A 7,438-nucleotide genomic window follows, 5' to 3' on the forward strand; every position below is an offset into this window, starting at 1 on the left:
TGATTATGAAGATTAAATAACAAATGTACAGCATTCATACAAAACCTATAAATAAGTGGTAGTGGTCACTACTGACGTCCTCCTTCCTGGAGGAGAGGTGGGAAGACTGAGTTAAGGGTCACTGTCCCTTTCCTGCCTTTTCTAGTCCATGGGTTATTTGATCACTAAGTGTTCTCATTTAGACAAAGTGCATTGCAGTACAGGTTCACTACAGTGCATTTCAAGTAGCAGAAACTTGATGATCTACTGTTTTCATAGCCATTTGGCTTTTTTTTTTCTGAAACTGGTATAACAGGTTAAACTTAGAGAAAATTGTGCTATGAGATGTCATGAAGAATTTAATTAGCTTCTGGATTTGACTCATCCCTGTAAACCCTAAAAAAAGGAAAACACTAATGAAACACGTGCTGTCCAAAAATGGCTTAGCCATTCAGTAAACGTTCATGAAGCCCCTACTATGAGGAGGGTCCTGTGCTGGGCACAGATGGCTGCCTGACTGTGTGCTCTCTTTTCATACTATAAGTCTCATCAGTCAGTATTCCTTAGATAATCAAAAAGATCATGACAAACACTTGGGTCCAGAATGATGTCAAAACTTATTTCTAAAAGTGTTAAATATGCCATGTATGTTAACAGATAAAAGGAAGAATATCCAGAGTATATGAAGATTGTCTGAAATCCTGTTTAAAATCCTACCCAACAATGGGCAATTCACAGAAAAGAGAACTTAAAGTTGCCAATAAACAGATGCAAGATACAATAGAATATTATGCAATAGCCAAAAAGAATGAGTCGACATAGAATTACCACATGATCCAGCAATTCTACTTCAAGGTTTATACCCCAAAAGAACTGAAAGCAGGATTTGCACCCCCGTGTTCATAGCAGCATTAGCCACAATTCCCAGGAGGCGAAACAACCCAAGTACCCATCAGCAGGTGAATGGATACACAAAACGTGATATACACATGTCAGGAACTATTAATCATCCTCAAAAAGGAAGGAAATTCCGACTAGTGGTATAACATGGATGAACCCTGAAGACTCACGCTCAGTGCGATAAGCGAGACACAAGAGGAAACATACTGTGTGATTCCATGTAAGTGAAGCACCTGGAGCAGCGAACCTCAGAGGCGGTTGCCAGAGCTGGAGGGAGGCAGGACGCGGGAGCTGGCGTTTCATGTGTGCGGAGTTCAGTTCGGAAAAATGGTTGCATGACAATGTTAATGTCCTTAATGTCACTGGACTATACACTTAAAAAAATGGTTAAAATGGTCGATTTTATGGTATGGCAGTTTTACCACAATTTAAAAAAATATTTCCAGGTTTGAACTCCAAAATAACTATCAAACTTTGGTTCTTTTTTCACTTTTTATTAGGTTTAAGGAATAGTCTTCCTTTCTCTCATCACTGAAGTTTCTCAGTGTGCTTTTATTATTTAAAAATGCAAGGGGAAAAAATTAGGTAGACCCAGAAAGAGGTTTAAGATAAATCATTATGTGAAAAAGTTGATTAATACACTGGTTTTTCATTTTTGTTATGGGGAAAAACACATCATATATGTAAAAACATAGAGAAATGTCTCCAAGAAAACACTCCACACTGGTAACAAAAATTGCTCTTGAGAGGAGAATGAGGGGTAAATGGGAACTTCTGATTTATCTTCATTGTTAAATAACTTAAAAATAGATCCATAAATCCACAATACCAGGGGAGGAGGCCAGGGGTCTCCTGCCCAGTGGGTTTGGCAATCGAGGCCCAGGACTACCATATCTGACTTTATAGACATCCTAAAAGTGACAAACAGACTAACACAGGCCCAGGGTAGAAGGAGACCATTCAGAGTACCCATTGTCGTTCAAAAAAAACCATACTTGTAAGATCCCGAGTTTCCATTTTCGGTGTGGAAAACATGGCCACCACAGTCCTTCTCTGAAAGACTCAGAGGTAACCGCTCAGCCTGGAGCAGGAAAAATAGAAGTATAAATACCATGAGACCACATTATATGGGTATGGTGTAGACAAACTGTTTGACCTCCCCAAACCTCAGTTTCCTCAGCTGAAAAATGAGCATAACAAGAACACAACTTTGGGTGGGCGCGGGGAGGTTGAGAGCATCAGAAGACGCCTGGCATACACCGAACACCCCATAAATACCGCTGGTATCAAATGAAGTCCTTTCCTTAAAAAGGTAGCGGAAGTTAGGCCTTTCAAAAACCAAAGCCAAAGCTTTTTCTCTCCCTTGCTCAATACCTGGCATTAAGGAGGCATATCCTAAACAGAAGCCAGAGCCTCACTCGTCCGTGGTTCCCAAATTTCAGTGGGCATTCACACCATTCGAGGGACTTGTTTCAACTACAGATTCCCAGAGTCTGTCCCCAGAAATTGTGATTCAGTTGGGTTGGAGTGTGGACCCAAAAATCTGATTTCACCTCCAGCTCAGCATAAGAGCCGTGTCCTCAGAGTAACATTTGGGAAAAAAGATGAGGCAGAGATCAGATATCCCCATCCTCACAACTGTTCTTTTCCCTCCTCGGTTTCCCCTCCTTCTCGAGAAGAAAATTACCCCTCCTTTTCTTCTCCTCCCTCCAGAGCTTTGGGAAGCACGGCTTCTAGAAAGGATGTCCTTGCTATTTCAGAACAAAGTCTCAATAGGATTGTTTTTAAGAGAGAAGGGAGGGACGGAAAAAGGAAAAGACAGCTGCTTGGAGAGAGTGGGAGGACTGCAGTAGGAAGGCTGAGGACTTCGAAGTGTCTGGCATTTAAACTAAAAAGACTACAGATCCTTCAGGGCCCCGTGTGATGGGCAGACAGACCTTTTCCATCCTCTGGGACAAAATCCAAAGAGTTTTCCAGTTGGAGAAAGAGCGGAAATGAGAGAGAGAGGAAAAAATGGGCTGGAGAAAAGGAGGGTGGGGAACATGGACGGAGGCAAACAGACGTCCACAGGACGGAACGACATAGCTTAGACATGGGTTCAGGCCAAGACAAAGGGTCCCTTTTTCAGTACCTTTTACACAAAATAAATAAATAAATAAAAATAAAAACTTACCTAATGCTTTCTTTGGATTCCTGCCTCTCTGCAAACACCAACTAATGAATTCGTCTGCCCAGGACCGCCCCTCCAGAGGGAGGTAAACAGTTACAGGCTCTTAGGCCATATCTGCTAAGTAAACCAGAACTACAATGGGCTAGAACTTAAGCAGCTTGTGTGGCGAGAAGCTGCGTACAGCTAATTAATTGCGTCACGTCTGTGGCTGATAAAGCAGTTTGAGCAAGTGGCTGTTTTTAAAGTCTCACAGCTTTAGTTGGGAGTTGAAAATTAAAATAGTTGCTTCTTCGAGAGATCTTAGGTTCCAGGATTGAACCTTTACTAGGGCCTCAAAGGAAGGGGTGAAGTTGCTCAGAGAAACTTGAGGAGCTGGGATTGGTCCAGAGGGGTTAGAGCTCCCTGTCAAAGCCTGCTGCTAATGCAACCATTAGCCTGGACTTTTAATCCCAGAGGCAATAAAGACGCAGGCCCCAACACAGTGCTTGTGAATGACATTCAAGGGAATGCATTTGTCCACTGCTAGATCCGGAGGCCGTCCAGCTTTGACCGGTCCCCCATCGTACACACTCTCCCCTCTCCCAACGGGCTTCATTATTCCTTTAACTACTACAGGAAATTTCAGACATGCCTATTCCCTCACACAGGAACTTAGTTCTCAGCCTCAACAATCAAATCCTGGTGAAGCTTTTCCACCTAAACCTTGAGGTTTCAGACCGGGGTGTGCATAAGAATCACCTGGGGGCCTTGTTAAACACACTGGTGGGCCCTTCCCCGGAGATTCCGATTCAGCAGGTCTGAGGTGGGACCTGAGAATTTGCATTCTCAAGGTCTCTGGTGATGCTGATGCTCCTGGCCAGGCAGCCACACCCTGAGAACCACTGGTCTGTATTCCCACTCTGCTTTTCCTTCCGGTATTATTACTATTATTATTACTATTTTATTTTATTGTTGGCATTATTACAGATGTCCTTCATGTCTCCCTCTTCCCCCCTCCACCCAGCCCTCACTCCGGCCTTCACCACACTGACTTCTGGTATTATTACTAAATCTAATCTCAGCCATCATATATTTCTTCTGAAATAAAACATCATTATTACACCTAAAGAGTAATAATTCATTATTGTCATTGACTATATAGGAAGTGCTCAAATTTCCAAATGCCTTACAAGTCATAATTTTTTACGGTTTATTTTAACAAGAATCCAAATAAGCTGTGTATATTGTGATTGCCTGTCTCTTAAGTCTCTTTTCATCTTTACCCCTCCTTCAACATTTTTATTCCCTTGCAATTAACTTGTTGAAGAACCTTTATTTTATTTTTAAGAGGTAGGACATTGTAGTGGAAGCTCTCTGGAGTCCAGCTGCGTGCTCGGCGCCCCCACCAGCCTTCTGACCTTGTTAAGTGAGTTAACCTCTTTCAGATCAGGGAGACTGGTAAATGTTTAACGACCAGGTCTCTGGGGGGAAAAAAAACAAGCCCTGACTTGTATGTTTGTTAATTTCTGTGGCGTAAAAACTGCCACCATGGAGGATTTCAGACTGCCACCACGCGCCACAAAGTAGAGAGGTCAGAAGGCCGGCGCAGCAGCGCACTCTAACCTGCGCGTCTCGGCGTGCGGACTGGGGACCGTCAATAGTCCCTGGAGCGTAGACACGAGTGCAAGGTAGTTAGTGGTTAGGAAGTGATAAACTTTGAGTATTTATTACCTTTGTTTTTAATATAGTTTATTTGGTTATATGTTTGGGTAATTAAGTTTTTAATAATGGTCGTGTTTAACCCCTAGCTTGCCAACCAGCGCTGGGTCCTGCACGCAGCAGCGTCAGCGTCTCACCGTTCTCATTTGTGAAATGGGAGGCGTGATAGCAGTAACACTTCGTGGTGAGCAGGAAAGAAGACCCACCACGGGTGGGTGAGGGTGTTGGGGCACACAGTAAAATTCAGTGCGTGTACTTGGTCATGTGGACATCAAGTGCAGAGTTAGTCACTCGCTCCCTCTGGCTGGGCAGGACGAGATTTCTACATCCAGGGGAAGCTGGTTTCAGAGCTCCAGGGGAAGAAACAGCCAGGAGGGTGTGAGCTCAGTACCCCTGGGCTCAGGAATTGGCCCCTGGGCCTGGCTTGATTACCAGACAAATTCCAACTGCCCAGAAGAAATGCTATTTCAGGAGCTGACTCAGTCCTGCTCCACCCCTCCACTTTACACAGAGGCCACTTAAACTGTTTGCTAAAATCAAGACCCTTCTTTTGAGGTAGATCAGGTTACTGGGCAAGGTGATTATTGTTTCTAATGGTCTGCAAACAGGTTCTCAACTGCTAATCCCTCCAGCCTCTGGGACACGTGGACAGGCTAGACAGAGGCAAACTCCAGCACCCAGAGCTCAGGGGTTCGAGAGACGCCAGGAGCCTGAGGCTGGATTTAGGAGGGTCCTGTGCTAGGGAACAAGTGGAAGCTCAACCCTAGGCTGAGTGCTCCGCACCTACACCCATTCCCCAAGCAGCCTGTGACTCCCTCCTGGGGGTCCGATTCCAAGGAGGCCCTGAAGTTAAACCAGGGGCTGGAGAATTCATAGGCACACCAAACAATATCCACAGAATAAGTAAATAAGAGGCAGGATCAAGTGGCATTAAATCCTCCAGGCCTATTAGACTTTGAATTCTCAGGCCACCACTTTTCACCTTTATGAGTTTGGGCAAATCACTTAACCTCTCCAAGCCTCAGTTTCCTCATCTACACAATGGGGGTGATAAAGGATTCCACCCTGTAGGATTGTGGGTGAAATTATGGATAATGTATGCAGAGCACTTAGCAAAATACTTGGCATGTAATAGATACACGATAATAGTAGCTGCTATTAATATTTTTACAGCCGTTTCATGCATGTAGATACTGTCACAGTTAATAAAATGCAAATCCAATTAAAGACATTGTGTTTCATTAATAGTAGCTTTCCTTTCCATGTATTTTCTCATCCATAGATATTATAAGTGTCATAGGGAATATCTTTGGGGTGTTGAGACCTTAAGAAAGGGCCCTCATTCTTGGGGAACTGCTGATCTAGCCTGTGAGACAGCCCCACTTTCTCCACACACCCAGGAAGGCTCGAGCCCGTGGAGGTGTTTTGCACAGTGGAAATGGAAAAAGGTCAAGGTCGTGCTGGGGATTCAACAGTGTCACGGAGGCCTCAGGAAGAGAGGGGCGGGACTGAGGAGAAGAAACCTGGGATGAGGCGGCCGGGCGGCCAGGGCTCCCTGAAAAGAAAAACTACTTAGAAACATATGATATCTCCAGGACATTCTTTTGCCTCTGAGCGACATCCACAAAAACCCATCTGATCAGTGTAACGTGGAAGAACAATATTTAACATGGAAATGCTGAATTTGTTGGCACTCAGGAGTCGCCGTTTCAATCTGCTTGCTTGTCTCCCACAGAGCCTTCCCTCCGCTCTGGTGTCACCCTGGAGCAGGTCACAGCCCCGCACACAGCGGGCGCCCGTTTATGTGGATGCTTTCACCCTCAAGGAGTCTCGGAGGGTTGTTGCACGAAATAATAAGCAGGAGTTAGCACAGAGATGTGAAATTTGGATGCGGGAAAATAAATTTTGCTTATTTCATTATTTCTATCTACAAAGCATTGAACAGTCACATTCTACCTCTTTTCTCCTACTTTTAAAATTTCGATAAAACTTACAATACTGAAGTGGACAGATCTTAAACATATAGCCTGATCAGTTCTAACAAAGGCATCCACCCTATAATCCCACCCCCCTCAAGATATGGAACGTTTCCATCACCCCAAATGCTTCTTTCTGCCTCTTCCCAGTTATTCCTCTCCTTCCCCAGAACCCCATCCATCCACACCCCATCCTTCTAGCCCCTGTGATGCCCTGGTTTCTAGTTTTCCCTGTTCTAGAACTTCATCTGAGCAAAGCCATACAGTATACACTCTTGAGTCTGACTTCCTTCTCTCCGCACAACGTCTGTGACGCATTCCTGTGTCTCACATGTATCCGCCACTTGTTCCTTTGTGCTGAGGAGTGACATTCCGTTGGATGGACCTGCCACAGCTTGTGCAGTCACCTGTCAATGCACACCTGGGCTGTTTTCAGTTTCAGATAATTTTTTATATAGTAACTTGATTATTATAAATTAAGATGAAAAAGAATTCATGACCAAGCCTTTTTTTTTTAGGACAAATGTGGTTTTTTTTCAAGGTAAATATCTAGAAATAAAAGTGTTGGATTGAAATGAACTGTTTTCTGCATTCTTACCTAGGGCTTGGTGGTCCCCTGGGCAGGAGGAAACGGAGGCAAAGAGAATCGGGGGATGGGAGAGGCCGCACTTCCAGGCAGAAGATGCCATGAAGCGGCTCTTTGTCCATGTTGAAA

The 7,438-nt window shown here is 44.3% G+C and overlaps 1 long non-coding RNA gene across 1 annotated transcript; it reads right to left on the reverse strand.

The window, feature by feature from the left end:
* Positions 1–5,969: 5,969 nt before the first annotated feature.
* Positions 5,970–7,438, reverse strand: LOC118985179 (uncharacterized). The gene is made up of 2 exons (XR_005066066.1): positions 7,322–7,438; positions 5,970–6,302 (listed from the first exon to the last, which is right to left on the reverse strand). It is a non-coding gene; the product is annotated as an uncharacterized LOC118985179 (long non-coding RNA).

Source organism: Sturnira hondurensis, unplaced genomic scaffold (assembly GCF_014824575.4).
Source record: "Sturnira hondurensis isolate 20B ecotype Veracruz unplaced genomic scaffold, ASM1482457v3 Scaffold0004136, whole genome shotgun sequence".
Lineage (NCBI taxonomy): Eukaryota > Metazoa > Chordata > Mammalia > Chiroptera > Phyllostomidae > Sturnira > Sturnira hondurensis.